Genomic DNA, 16,720 nt, shown 5'->3' with positions numbered 1-16,720 from the left:
GGTGAGGGGCGGCCGCTGGAGCAGCGCTGCCTCCAGCAGGGCCGCCCCAATCCACCGCTCACTTTCCTTGTATATCTGCGTCCCGCACAAAAGTCTCAAACTTTGTCTCTAAAGTTTAGAGACAAAGTTTGAGACTTTTGTGCGGGCCGCAGATATGCCTGTAAAGGGCCGCATGCCGCGGGCCGCATGTTTGACATGCCTGCCCTACAGCGACTATATATATTGTGTATACTTTATTGAGAGATAGTAGACTGCTTTTAATGTGCATTTCCAGCTATGTAGACTGGCCATGAGGTCAGCACATATCTATCTATTTCCGTCTATCACATGCTCAAGGCTCCAGACCAGAACCAAGTATTCAGACAATGTAATACAGATACCAATTTTTAGATCTCAAACCATACCCTGGACCCAATATTCAGACCCCAGACCGCACAGGGTCGAATAGGTAACAGTTGAAAAAAATCTGTGCAAGACAGTTCTGAGGATAAATCTTTGGCAGTAATAATCTTAAAAATAGGAACAATCCTAGCAAATTTGCAAATTTTGGCAACTATTCTAATGTTCTAATGTGTGAACAAGTGTTAAAGTGTATCTCCAGTTATAAACAACCTTTTATAAATGAATATTACATCAGAAGATATATATATATATATATATATATATATATATATATATATATATATATATATAAAACTTTTTAACACGTCTTACTAAGGAGATGTTTCCTTTAGCACTTATTAAGTTGTTCTTCTGCTACTTATTTTCAATCTCACTACTTTTTATATACAGTCCTATGAAAAAGTTTGGGCACCCCTATTAATCTTAATCATTTTTAGATCTAAATATTTTGGTGTTTGCAACAGCCATTTCAGTTTGATATATCTAATAACTGATGGACACAGTAATATTTCAGGATTGAAATGAGGTTTATTGTACTAACAGAAAATGCGCAATATGCATTAAACCAAAATTTGACCGGTGCAAAAGTATGGGCACCTCAACAGAAAAGTGACATTAATATTTAGTACATCCTCCTTTTGCAAAGATAACAGCCTCTAGTTGCTTGCTGTAGCTTTTAATCAGTTCCTGGATCCTGGATGAAGGTATTTTGGACCATTTCTTTCTACAAAACAATTCAAGTTCAGTTAAGTTTGATGGTGGCCGAGCATGGACAGCCCGCTCTCAAATGATCTGAAAACAAAGATTGTTCAACATAGTTGTTCAGGGGAAGGATACAAAACGTTGTCTCAGAGATTTAACCTGTCAGTTTCCACTGTGGGAACATAGTAAGGAAATGGAAGACCACAGGGACAGTTCTTGTTAAGCCCAGAAGTGGCAGGCCAAGAAAAATATCAGAAAGGCAGAGAAGAAGAATGGTGAGAACAGTCAAGGACAATCCACAGACCACCTCCAAAGAGCTGCAGCATCATCTTGCTGCAGATGGTGTCACTGTGCATCGGTAACAATACAGCGCACTTTGCACAAGGAGAAGCTGTATGGGAGAGTGATGAGAAAGAAGCCGTTTCTGCATGTACGCCACAAACAGAGTCGCCTGAGCGATGCAAAAGCACATTTGGACAAGCCAGCTTCATTTTGGAAACAAAGATTGAGTTGTTTGGTTATAAAAAAAGGCGTTATGCATGGCGTCCAAAAAGAAACAGCATTCCAAGAAAAACACTTGCTACCCACTGTAAAATTTGGTGGAGGTTCCATCATGCTTTGGGGCTGTGTGGCCAATGCCGGCACCGGGAATCTTGTTAAAGTTGAGGGCCGCATGGATTCCACTCAGTATCAGCAGATTCTTGAGAATAATGTTCAAGAATCAGTGACGAAGTTGAAGTTACGCCGGGGATGGATATTTCAGCAAGACAATGATCCAAAACACCGCTCCAAATCGACTCTGCATTCATGCAGAGGAACAATTACAATGTTCTGGAATGGCCATCCCAGTCCCCAGACCTGAATATCATTGAACATCTGTGGGATGATTTGAAGCGGGCTGTCCATGCTCGGCGACCATCTAACTTAACTGAACTTGAATTGTTTGTCCAAAATACCTTCATCCAGGATCCAGGAACTGATTAAAAGCTACAGGAAGCGACTAGAGGCTGTTATCTTTGCAAAAGGAGGATCTACTAAATATTAATGTCACTTTTCTGTTGAGGTGCCCATACTTTTGCACCGGTCAAATTTTGGTTTAATGCATATTGCGCATTTTCTGTTAGTACAATAAACCTCATTTCAATCCTGAAATATTACTGTGTCCATCAGTTATTAGATATATCAAACTGAAATGGCTGTTATAAACACCAAAATATTTAGAACTAAAAATGATTAAGATTAATAGGGGTGCCCAAACTTTTTCATAGGACTGTATACTGTATATTTGTCTCCATTCAGGCTCATATATAGAGCTCTATGAAGAATGGAGGGGTAGAGGAGTATCCTCTTGCCGGCTAGCAAATTGATTAAGTAGCCTCTTATCTAAACCTAGCAGTGTTAAACGAGTTCAGAAGAGCAAAGTGAAAAAGCAGCAATTATTTGAGTGTCTTTTCTATCCCCTTTCCTCTTCATAGACTAACAGGGAGAAATTAACTCTACATGAAAAGTGTAGAAGAAAACATTATACTTTAATAAGATATCTTACAAAGTTTATTATTTCCACTTGCACTATTCAGTTATAGAAAGTTGTCTATAACTGGAGGTCCTCTTTAAGTGTGCTGGAAGACAAATGTATTGTGCATAGTATTCCTTGTGACAGATTCTCACACAGCTTAATGTATACATATACTGATAAACTGCGCCAATAGGTGACAAAGATGCTGGAGAGCAGCATTGGGGGCAGAATAGACTATGTGTCAGGATGAACCCAGTCTAATGCAAAAAGTGGCTGTTTACAAATGCCAGCCCTCTATGGGTAGTGTCAGACATGACTGTATCATATGATCAACAGAGTACATGGTGTGACCAGACGAGAATTCAGTGACAAAAACGGATCACAAGGTACAAAATGCCACTCAATGGATACCAATGGCCCAGGTGAGTCCTGAGTAATAGGTATGTAATAATTCACCTAGGTACCTGCTGTGTATGGATAGCTATGGATATTATATGTGCAACCTTGTTTCATTTCTACAAGATTTTATTCCAGTAATTTAGTTGTAACAGTTTTTAGCTAATTATCAACAATAGAATGAAAATATTGAAGCGAGCGAGTCGGAGCATATGCTGGATGTACTTAAGTGGTTCCTTCACCAATGGCAAGTGTTAATTACTTTATCACAATCAGCATTTTAGGTTTTGTTTCATGGAAATGTATTTTCACTGACTACAGAAATATCTGGAAGGTGAGGAGCCACATCGCCACGTCTGCTAAATCTATACTTATTTATTACAATGTTTTCTCAGGTCAAAGCGTACAGTCACAGGTCTTAAAATAGAGACACATAATGTTGCTCAATCCATGAGATATCAATGCCTTCATATTGAAACTGACTCCCTTCTTTGTTACATGACACAAACTTTGCATAAATCACTGCAGTCAGTACAAGTAACTATAAGAAGCTGTGTAATAAGTTATATTGTAACAGACAAAAATACATATTTTTCCTCTTATAAGGGGGCATTCACACGGAGTAACGCGGAGCTGATTCTGGCACGATGACTCGCGTAAGAATCAGTGCTGATAAAAAGACTCCCAATGACTTCAATTGGTTCCGTTTAACGCGCATAACACATTGAAATCAATGGGAGGCTTTTTATCAGCGCTGATTCTTACGCGAGTTATTGTGCCAGAATCAGCGCCACATTACTCTGTGTGAATACCTTCTAAGGCTCCCTCTTTGGTTCTCCAAAAACTGACATTCACTCTAAAATTCTCTGTTTAAACAGTCTTGCTGGGAAGTCCATGAATCATTGACATTTTCTATCTATGTTCTTCTCAGACACCAAACAGTCCTATTACTTTCGTTGGGTGTATTTCGATGTCTGTTTCTTTTGACGGTCCATGGAAAAGAAATGGAGACTGCACTACTTTGATCTGGGAAGAATATGCAAATCTGACTTCCATGATGTAGTTAGGATGCCAGTGCCTCAAGTATGCACACCAATAGAGGGCGCTGACTGAGAATGTGCAAGTCTATCTTCCATGATGTAATTAGGAAGACAGAGTCTCAGTCAAGCAATACCTATAGAGGACGCTCCCTTTAACATCATGCCGACCTTCTCAGAGGCCTTTGTTTGCAATGATGTTGGGATTTTACCAGATACAGTCTCTCAGCCAAGGACAGCTGTTTCGATGTATTTGCATCTCATCAGCTTGGCGCAGAGAAGACTGATCTGGCAGAGGTGAGAGGCTTAGACATGGTTGAGGGGATATCGTCACTCCATAGGGAGAGACCACCATTTAGGTATGTGGAGTCTTATTAAGCCATGAGTGCTCCACTGCAAAGTAACATGGGAAGAATATGCAAATCTGACTTCCATGATGTAATTAGGATGCCAGTGCCTCAAGTATGGACACCAACAGTCCTCTCTGCGCAAAGCTGATGAGATGCAAATACATCGAAACAGCTGTCCTTGACTGTATCTGGTAAAATCCCAACATCATTGCAAACAAAGGCCTCTGAGAAGGGCGGCATGATGTTAAAGGGAGCGCCCTCTATAGGAATTGCTTGACTGAGACTCTGCCTTCCTAATTACATCATGGAAAATAGACTTGCACATTCTCAGTCAGCGCCCTCTATTGGTGTGCATACTTGAGGCACTGGCATCCTAATTACATCATGGAAGTCAGATTTGCATATTCTTCCCATGTTCCTTTGCAGTGGAGCGCTCATGGCTTAATAAGACTCCACACACCTAAATGGTGGTCTCTCCCTATGGAGTGACGATATCCCCTCTACTTTGATCTGTTCTGTGAACCAAACATGAGTCCTTGAGAAACATGTATTAGTCTGTTTTTCAAAGATTCAATGCATTGAAAAGTCTTCAGAATTGATAAAGAAAGTGACTGCTGTTTATCACACACATTAAAAACAGATCATCCAAATTGTTTGTGCTTGCATTTGCAAAATGGCCATGTACTTAAAGGGGTTATCTGGTTTCTAGTATTGATGAACATTGGATCTGCTGGCATTATATACTAGAAACCAGATAGCCCCTTTAAGGCCTTGAGAAGTGAAATTCCGAATTTAATGTTACTGTTGCAATTGCTCCAGCTCAATTTGTGTGAAAATTGTTTGGCATCAGATTATAATCTGTGTTCTTCACTTACAGTAGTCTAAAGTTTAGCAATCTGTGTGGTGTAGGATCACACTCTGCAGATGGTGATACCAGTCTAGGACCTGTCACAGTCAATGTTACAGTAGAAGTATTGACAGCATGCAATCCCGGTAATAAATGCAAAAGAGTTCTTTATTTAGATATCACTCTGTAGGTAAAGACTGGCAGGCCGTAAACAATAAATCATGTAGGTTATTCCATCCCAAACGTTTCGCTCATGAATAGTTAGCTTTCTCAAGAGGAATCTATAAGTAGACACAGTAGTTATACAGGGTTAGGCAGGGAGGTATGGATGATTTGAATGGGGCGCCACGCAAGGTGGGGATAACCTTGGTGGATAAAGAGTGGGGGTATCTGCTCGTCAGGAGCTGCCATTTTAGTAGCAATGGAGACGTGTTTGATAGAGCATTGTGTGTTCATGTACCACATCTTTATTGAAACGGGCCGTTCTGTCATTCAAAGACAGAGACGTTTCCGGAATAATTTCAACGTCCATACCGTTCGGTCACCTCCTCATGCAGTTCCGGGTCTCAAAGAACCTGTTCGTTGAAAGTTCACCCACTTCATTATCATGTCAAACTTCGGAACACGACCATGACGGCCAACTTTGAAATGATTCCATAAACGTATCTATGTTTGAATGACAAAACGGCCTGTTTTAATAAAGGTGTTGTACACGAACACATGATGCTCTATTGACCACGTCTCCATTGCTATTAAAATGACAGCTCCTGACGAGCAGATACCCCCACTCTTTATCCACCAAGGTTATTACCACTTTGCGTAGCGCCCCGTTCAAATCATCCATACCTCCCTGCCTAACCCTGTACTGTATATCAAATTTACCAACATTGTAAAGGAATATGAAACACAGCTATCACTAGTTATATTGGGTAAATAACATATTACAGATAAAAGCCCAATATACAGTACATAATATACAGAATATTCATAGCACTATGATGTAGTACAAGGATCAGGTCCTCTTGATGGGTCCGCTGTGGTTCCATATGGGAATGCATATAATGTCCCTCAAAATGAACCAGGAAAGGAGTACTATCATAAATTATTGAAGCATTATTCATGAACAGGTGCATCGATATGTTATAAACCAAGCCCAATAAATGAAGGGAAAGGAACATAATAGAGCAAATACATAAAGATTGAGTTTACCCATGGGTTGTGCAGTACTCATACCTGTGTACAAGGAGAGGAGAGCCTGCCACTGTCCATCACGCGAGTCTCAACGTTTCAATATACCGCCATGGACCCATGGACTTATGTAGCACATGCACTACTACACATATTAGTGTTATGAATATTCTGTATATTATGTACTGTATAATGGGTTTTTATCTGTAGCATGCTATTTACCTGATATACTCACTAGTGTTAGCTGTATTTCATGTTCCTTTGCAAAGTTAGTAAATTTGATATACCTTATTTATAACTACTGTACGATGTGTCTACTTATAGATTTCCACTGAGAAAAAAGAACTATTTTGCATTTAATACCTGGATTAAGTTCCGCCAATACTTCCAATGTAAAGTTTATCTATGTGATCCAGCGGCAAACACAGAGTTTACTGCCCATTCCAAACTCCAGATCATAAGAAGGCCAGAACCAGTACACACACTTTATATAGGCGCCATCATTTCTTTGTTTTGCCATTGTCAAGCGCTGCACTTCTTCTGCCTATGAAACCAGAAAGGAAAAAGGTCTGTAGCGTTTACTGCTCAGGTAAGGACCTCTGGCTGAGTAAATGTCAAGACAGCATGTGCAAACTATATATACATCCTAACCTTTATTGAGTAATCTATGTGAGAAGGAAGAACCAAAAGAAAATGATACATTTGTGTCAACCATTGAATTCTTCAAAGAACCAAACACACTAAAATAATAACAAAAATCCAAACCACATTTGCATTTTTGGCAATAGTCGTGTCATGTCTTGTTGTTCTCCTTAGTGGTTGGCATCTGTATCAGAATGTCTAGCTATCACTTTTATGAATGCTGATGTCCATACTGGTCCTTCTCTCTGAGAAGCAGGGGATAGTCTGTGTCCTGCCTAAATTATAGCCCTGCTTTATTCATTGAGAATGCAGCAGAAGCTGTACTGTATCCTACTGGACATGCAGGACTAGCTGAACCTTACTAGAATGAGATCCATAGAACGAGCAGATAATTATGATATTTCTGTAAGGAAATATTAATACCATTAATTAGTTACTAAAAAGCACAATTTCAGTTTAGGGAATGCCATTGTGGATGTGTACAAGTGTTGTATGGATCGAGGAAAGACCTGCAGAATAATAGGTTGAAGGAAGCCCAGGTTAATGCAGTCTATTACATCTCTGACATTACTTTTGTCTGGCTTATAATAATCTTATCCAATTTCAGTGTACAGTACAGCATCAGTAAGCATAAATTTTTGTGCAGAGTATTTGTGGCCATTGCTAGCCAGTGAATTTTCCACTGCAGTTTAGCAGTAAAGATACAGGTAAGATAAAGATGAGAAACCTGATTTGTGCTTTCAAGACCCAAGTATTAAGATGTCAGGTTTTTCCTTTGAGTAAATCTACATTACATTTATTGCATTAATTATAATTTTATTAACATCTCATATTTATTCGGTGTCCGCAGTGGCTGTTGTTTCATCCTTTTTACCACCTAAAGATGGCAGACACAAAGCTCAGTCTTCTTTGGAAAAAAAACTGCAAGAGATCAAATGTCTTCCGTCAAGTCTACTATATCATGTATATTGCCTTTTGTTGTATACATGTTCAAGGCAGATAAAACATGTATAAACCGCAGGATGCATCTTTCATCTTATTTGATGTGTTACGGCCAAACAACCTCAGAAACAGGTTGTGTATAGGTGGACCGAATTCTCAACTCATTGTCCTGAATTTCCATTCTATTAAAGGCTGGTCTCTAGTGTATATAGAATGTAAACTGGACCCTGGACAGGAGGGTTCATGTATATGGGAGTGAAAAGAAGTGAATACAATTCAGACACAAGGTTGTCACTGGCAGAGTGGTAAGTCGCACTATACAGCATTTTGTATATGGTGAATGTATGGCAATTTATTGACACTCGTTAGATCTACACAGGCTATTGCACTCCCTATAGCGCTCACTATATAAGCTCTATGTAGATAATATACCATGGACAATGGGTTTCCAGTAACCATTTACTAACAGTAGTTTTTGGACATTTTGCACTTCTAGCAGCAATTTTCACACTTGCAACATCTACAAATGAATATTGAAAAGCTACTCAGCTCTTGATACACACAGATACAAAGTGCAATGTTCAATTAAAAATGGAATAATATTGAAACTGCTGGCTGAAAGTTTGAGTGTAAGTTGCTACTGCATATTCACCACAACTACAAATGCCCATTCACATATATTCATAAAATCACCAAGATAGGAAAGACTGAAAATCTTCTTTTAAACGGGCCCCTGCTACCGTGGCTCCTATGCATTTAATGGAAGGAGCCACCAGAAGAACAGCCCGTGCATGGGCATCACAAGGGGAACATCCCTGTGTCCCCTGTGTGTCACCCGTGCTTTTAATTCACGGCAGGCTGGTTGCGGTACAGTCATCTGCAACTGACCTTACAGAGTTTTCCTCCACTTTCTACCCCTATTATACCAATACAGAGAGTGCCATCATCTTTGCAGGTATAATTTACATGCTGCAGTTGTTCTGCTGCAGATTTTTTTTTCTGCAATGTGTGAATGAGAGTAGCCAAAATCCCATCCGCTTTGCAGGCCCTGCAAAATGCAGCGTTTTTGCTGCAGATTTTCTGCTGCGGGCAAAACGCTGTGTTTTTGCAATGTGGATCCCCAGCCTTAAGGAGTTATATCACAAAGCATATTTATTCTCTACACATAAGTTAGAGGATAAATAGCTGATCAGTGGGGATTTTACCCCAGTTCTGAATTCATATTGAATGCGTCCAGGCTGAAGGTAGGCATACCCCTGCTGAATGGGACACATCCAAGCTCCCATTCACTTTCATTGGAATACACAAGATGGGCGAGTGCTGTACTTCTTTACCATCTCTTTGGTATTTTCTCTTTCAGAGATTTACACTATAAAATATTAAATAAGTGCATACAATGTAATAATAACAATATACAAGTAGATAGTATAGAACTATACAAGAGAAAGGTGTTGTCAGTAATGTAAGTGTAAAGATGTTACACTGTATACTACACATTTGAAGAAATGAGGAAGAATCTACAAGTCGTAGTAATCCAAGGCATTGTGGCTAATGCCCTTTAGCAGGCATATTGAGAGAATCTGAACTAGTAGTGGCAAATACTACAAGATGCGGTTTCCACAGTACAAGACATAAGTATCAGCATTTCATTAAACTTGGATTTGCAAAGCAGAGTCTATTCACCACAAAAAAGGGAGGAGGGTTTAAAATGGCGGTACACTTCAGCGTTCAGTATTTATACTATGCAGATCGCTCTCACTTTCCATTGTTGTGGGCATTTATGTGGTTGCCTCGTTCTTTATCGATGGAAAATTTGGTCTGTTTCTTATCATCTAAAAGCTCTATGAGATCCATTTCAGTGTCATTATATGGACTTATACCCACACAATCTGGACACCATCAGGTTGTCCATTATAATATATTACAATGTTGAAACAGTAATTGTACTTATCAACAAAACATGAAGTATTGATGTCATGTGAGTGCATGGTTGATGTGAAGCAAAAAGCAGTGTAAGAAGACTACAACACTCAGAAAACGTACAGTGCCTACAAGTAGTATTCAACCCCCTGCAGATTTAGCAGGTTTACACATTCTGAATTAACTTGGCATTGTGACATTTGGACTGTAGATCAGCCTGGAAGTGTGAAATGCACTGCAGCAAAAAAGAATGTTATTTCTTTGTTTAATTTTTTTTTAAATTGTGAAAAGTTTATTCAGAGGGTCATTTATTATTCAACCCCTCAAACCACCAGAATTCTGTTTGGTTCCCCTAAAGTATTAAGAAGTAGTTCAGGCACAAAGAACAATGAGCTTCACATGTTTGGATTAATTCTCTCTTTTTCCAGCCTTTTCTGACTATTTAAGACCCTCCCCAAACTTGTGAACAGCACTCATACATGGTCAACATGGGAAAGACAAAGGAGCATTCCAAGGCCATCAGAGACAAGATCGTGAAGGGTCACAAGGCTGGCAAGGGGTACAAAACCCTTTCCAAGGAGTTGGGCCTACCTGTCTCCACTGTTGGGAGCATCATCCGGAAGTGGCAGGCTTATGGAACTACTGTTAGCCTTCCACGGCCTGGACAGCCTTTGAAAGTTTCTTCCCGTGCCGAGGCCAGGCTTGTCCGAAGAGTCAAGGCTAACCCAAGGACAACAAGGAAGGAGCTCCGGGAAGATCTCATGGCAGTGGGGACATTGGTTTCAGTCAATACCATAAGTAACGTACTCCACCGCAATGGTCTCCGTTCCAGACGAGCCCGTAAGGTACCTTTACTTTCAAAGCGTCATGTCAAGGCTCGTCTACAGTTTGCTCATGATCACTTGGAGGACTCTGAGACAGACTGGTTCAAGGTTCTCTGGTCTGTTGAGACCAAGATCGAGATCTTTGGTGCCAACCACACACGTGACGTTTGGAGACTGATGGCACTGCATACGACCCCAAGAATACCATCCCTACAGTCAAGCATGGTGGTGGAAGCATCATGCTGTGGGCCTGCTTCTCAGCCAAGGGGCCTGGCCATCTGGTCCGCATCCATGGGAAGATGGATAGCACGGCCTACCTGGAGATTTTGGCCAAGAACCTCCACTCCTCCATCAAGGATCTTAAGATGGGTCATCATTTCATCTTCCAACAAGACAACGACCCAAAGCACACAGCCAAGAAAACCAAGGCCTGGTTCAAGAGGGAAAAAATCAAGGTGTTGCAGTGGCCTAGTCAGTCTCCTGACCTTAACCCAATTGAAAACTTGTGGAAGGAGCTCAAGATTAAAGTCCACATGAGACGCCCAAAGAACCTAGATAACTTGGAGAAGATCTGCATGGAGGAGTGGGCCAAGATAACTCCAGAGACCTGTGCTGGCCTGATCAGGTCTTATAAAAGACGATTATTAGCTGTAATTGCAAACAAGGGTTATTCCACAAAATATTAAACCTAGGGGTTGAATAATAATTGACCCACACTTTTATGTTTAAAATTTATTAAAATTTAACTGAGCAACATAACTTTTTGGTTTGTAAGATTTATGCATCTGTTAATAAATCCTGCTCTTGCTTGAAGTTTGAAAGATCTAGCTTATTTGCATCTTATCAAACCTGCTAAATCGGCAGGGGGTTGAATACTACTTGTAGGCACTGTATGTATTCTATATAAGGGCTCGTTCACATCTGTGCCCGGGCCTCTGTTATACAGGTTTCCGTTTCCTGCACGAAACAGGGGAGACGGAAACCTGCAGGCATCTTTTGAATGGGTTTAAAAAGTGTCCGGCCGTGAGTGCCGGTGAGCGTTTTATGCTCTCCGCGGCGAAACCGTTTTGTTTTTTTTTAACCGGACACAGAGCCGGTGTCCGGTTTAAAAAAAACAATTTCGCCGCGGAGAGCATAAAACGCTCACCGGTGCTCACGGCCAGACTCGGCATGACAGGTTTCTGTCTTCTGCATGCAGAAGACGGAAACTGAAAGCGGAGACTCGAACACTGGTGTGGACCCAGCATAACATGCAATATCTAGAGGTGAGTGAACTTTTCAAAATTTGTTTCAGATTTTCTAGTTCGGACCAAAAGTTGGTTTTGGGTTTGAACCAGTTTATTCTAAACCAACAGTGCAAATTGCCTTGTATTGTGATGTATGGCACTGAGAGGGCTCCTAGGATTCTTTCTAACACCTTCTATCTGTTTAATTCATACACAGATTTAGTAATATCAAACTGACAGCAACAGATACAGCTATGGGTAATGGACTGGTAGCCAGTGGTAACAGTCTGTTTAATCAATTCCGGAACGCCCATAGACTTTATATGTTCAGGCGGTCCATTAATTTTAAAGATGAAAATCTTTATAGCCCTTACAGATTTTGGGTGATTCGGTGCTAAAAACACTGTCAGGAATTGAGATCTGTATTGGGATCTCCATGCCGAACATTATTTTCATCAGGGAATTGCTCTGCATCTGTAAAGGCTATCATGATGATCTTGGTATCATTGTAAAGATGAGATTCTCATCTTTAAAATACATCCAAGGTTGTCTTCATAGCTGTAACGGATCCTGTGCATAGCCTATATGTAATCCCAGGGAGTGGAGTAGCGAGGACCAATTTATCCCCTCTGCTATCAATCAGAGCATTTACTACACTTTTGCTCTCTGATTGTCACATGGAGGGATAATGTAATACCCCTCTGAGCCTAATCACAGTGGTATTCTTCTATAATAAACATCTGTACATAATCAGTAAGGTTATTGACACTGTGACCCAAACATCTTCATAGCCCTACAGTTGTCCCCACAGTTTAATGTCCCTCTCCTACCACACAAGAATAAAAAAACACTAATACTCACCTCTCCTCTCTTCCTTGCTGTCCCAGGTCTGGCGTCTTTAGAGAGCAGGCATGAAGTAAGTGATGTCATCACATCAGCGCCTGCAGCTCCCGGGGAAGAATGGTGAAGCAGGGAGAGGACGGCTTCCCGCTTCATCATTGTATGTAATTGTGGAAGCCTGGAACGGTAGAACAACATATGTAGGACTGACCTGCTGTCCCAACAGGGCCCCACTACCATATGCTCGTGCACTAGCTATTTAAATATTTTTTTATACAAATGTTTATGGGAGGCGAAACAGCGAAAGAACAGCGGTTTGGCTCTTTATTTTTTTTCCACAGTGTCCACTATATGGTTAAAATATTTGATAGTTTTCTAACCTGGACATTTTCAGACACAAGGATACCTAATGTAAATGTGTTTTACTTTATGTATTTTTATTTCAAGATTTTTATTGGGTTTAAATTTAAGGTACAGTACATATTTGTAAAGCTAGAAATATGTATACAGCCTAGTTCACACCTGCGTTTGGTATTCCGTTCAGGGAGTCCACTTGGGGTTTCTGTTCAGGTATCACACGAAACAGGCGGAGAGAAAAGTGTTGCTTGCAGTACTTTTCTCTCCATTTGTTTCATGCAGAAACCAAACGAAAAGCACACGAACCCCATTGTAGTCTATGGGGTCCGTGTGTTTTCCAAGGTAACTGCTTTTTTTATGTGTATAGTTTTCCATTCAGGGGGTCCCCAAGCAGACTCCCTGAATGGAATACAGATGTGAACTAGGCCTAACATACAATTTTTCCAAATTGTGAAACCCATACCCCGAAATACTAGATAACAAAATTGTTGAGCATATATTAAGGAGGATAATAAATAACATCAGTAAAGAGAGATATGTTACATTATACGTGCAGTTAAAAAAAATTAAATAAACACTTAATTCACCAGGTTATAAGAATTCTGTACTTCTAGGGAAAAGGTTTTTTTTTCATTTGTAATTATTTTTTATATTTTTTAACATTTGTCTTTTTAAAGGCAGTCTGTCAGCACAAAATAGCATATTAACCCACACAGAGTACCTTGCAGGGCTTTGCATGCACTTTAACAAGATCTTCATAGCCCCACAGTTTAATGTCCCTCTCCTACCACACAAGATAAAAAAAAACCACTAATACTCACCTCTCCTCTCTTCCTTGCTGTTCCAGGTCCGGCGTCTTCAGAGAGCAGGCAAGATGTCTTTCCTCTGTCTGCCTACAGCTCCACTTCTGAGAATAAACACTTTTAAAAATGTGTAAGTTATTTGAAATGGGCTTTAGGTTTTTGGATATTACACGACACTAAAGCAAACATAGATGCCTTGTAGGTCCGCCCAGCTGAAGATGGAGCCCAATCCTCTGTGTGGGCTCAGGGTTTGTGTAAACTTCGAAAAACGCAGTGTGCTGCACATTTGCGTGACATCAGTCTACACCCTGAAGTGGCCCAACCTGTACTTCACACCCAGGAATCACAGAAGAGGAGAAGAAGCGCAGATAAGATTCCTCCTCCTCTTGGCCATGTTGTAACCATAAGCTGTTACAATATGGCCAAGAGGAATCCCATATAATTTATCCACTGTCCACCAATGATAATTAATAAGCTGGCATGAAAGGAGAAATAGCTAATGAACACTTCTGGATTAGTGCACATGTGCAGCACCTCGGCCAGATGCACAGGGAAGCAGAGGTGTACTCCCCGGCATCGGTGCCAGGTGCCAGGAGCATCAAAGATTAATCCCAAGAGTCTGGACTAACTCTAGTACAAGGTAATTGAAAAATGATGATGCAAAAGCAGTGTCCTGTATGTAAAGTAACATCAGTGGTAAATGGCAAGGAAATTAAACTAAAAGAAAACTAGATTATTGCCCATAGTAACCAATCACAGCCCAAAGTAATCAATCACAGCCCCTAATAACCAATCACCTTCCTATTCAGGAAGGCCTACAACCTCCAATAACACTATCACCATCTGTACAGTCTCCCCCTCTCCTTCTGTCTCTACCCCCCTTCCCTCATAGACTGTAAGCCCTCGCGGGCAGGGCCCTCTACCCCAACGTGCCAGCCGATCACTGTTAGTATGATATGTACCTGTATACTTTGTGTATTGTATGTAACCCCCAAATGTAAAGCACCATGGAATTAATGGTGCTATATAAATAAACAATAATAATAATAATAATCACAGCCTGAAATAACCAATCATAGCCCAAAGTAACCAATCACTGCCCATACTAACCAGTCACAGCCCAATAAAACCAATCATAGCCCAAAGTAACCAATCGCAGCCCAAAATAACCAATCGCAGCCCAAAATAACCAATCACAGTCCATAGTAACCAATCACAGCCCCTAGTAACCAATTATTTAGGGTGACATGAGATAATACATATCTATAGGATCATACAGTATATGTACAGTAAATTCAGAAGATGATATCCTAGAGAAGCCACTATGATGTAATGGAGAGCCTAAAAGTTAGGTTATAGGTAGAGGAAAGTGAGGTAGGAAAGAGAGTGGGAATAAAGTGATACTGGAAGGATTGCTCAGATAGATAAAAATCTAATAATGACATCAAACAAACAGTGCACAGACATATGGGGGAGAGGAATCGTGCTTGGTAACTGCCTGGCTGCCTTCCATATGATGTAATAGGACATGTGTCAGGATAGAAGCGCTGTATGATATGTCTCAGCTTACTGTCTAGATCGCTGATAAGTGAGTCAGAGACTGATGGGATAAACCCTGGACAACTGTAGGCTATGGCCACATGCAAGATGTCTTGTGCGGCATGAAGATCACCTACAACAACCACACTCACATCTAACATATGTCTATGTGGTCACAGTGCCACCTGCAACCTTCTGACCTGTCTGCGGCTGTCACAAAAAATCCAAACCTGATGGCTTCTTGGTCAAAATTTGTAAGCCACATGCAACATGACTATCGTAGATCACAATGTAAGTTGTGTAAGAATGTGATTTGCTTTGTTTTATTGCAAATCAGTCGTCGATAAGTCACAGGGAAGTCAATGGTTTTGGTCTTATAACTGGTCTGAGACATGTAGTGTGACCAAAGTTATAAATTCACTTCTTATACTGAAGAGCTGTGTGAATATATTATCCTCATCACTCAGTTTTTATTACAACACAATTATTTCATGTTGGATAATGTTTATTATTCATAGACATGTGGCGCTCCAATGGAGGCTCCACATTCAACATTGTATGCAAACTTATTCATGTCATGGTGGGAAGAAAAATGTGTTTACATCTAAAAATCCTTTTTTTTATCACATTTACACTGGTATGGACGCTACATCGATGACATATTGATTGTCTGGTCCGGTGATGTAGCGCTCATACCAGCGTTTCTTGGCTATATTAACAACATTAATGCCAATTTGTAATTTACTGGTTCCATAGAACCCAGAAAGAATTGTTTCATGGACATTTGTTTGGTGGGTGATGGGTAAAGAAAAAAAGACACATCTTTCCTCTACAGGAAATGCACTGCAGGTAATATGGTGTTTCTTGCATCTGGTAGTCACCCTAAACATACCTTAAGATCAATACCTATAGGTGAATTGATTCGGACTAAAAGGGTTTGCTCTTAGCAAACTGATTACATAGAGCACTGAGCAAATAGTGAGTACTAGCACCAGACACACTGATCAAAATAGCACAATTCTGCACTGAACGATCTGTACACCCCGGGCTGTACCAACCCCAACCCTCCAGAGATGTTCATAAGAGCCCCTGATGGAGAGGATGGACATGGAGGCTACTGTCGGGCATTGCGGTTACGGGCCAAGGAGCACCAGATGCATAAGGCACCACTAGTCTCAGCAGACCCAGA

This window comes from Leptodactylus fuscus, chromosome 9, assembly GCF_031893055.1.
Source record: "Leptodactylus fuscus isolate aLepFus1 chromosome 9, aLepFus1.hap2, whole genome shotgun sequence".
Taxonomy (NCBI): Eukaryota; Metazoa; Chordata; class Amphibia; order Anura; family Leptodactylidae; genus Leptodactylus; species Leptodactylus fuscus.
The sequence above is the reverse complement of the archived record's forward strand: the minus strand, read 5'-3'. Positions refer to the sequence as shown.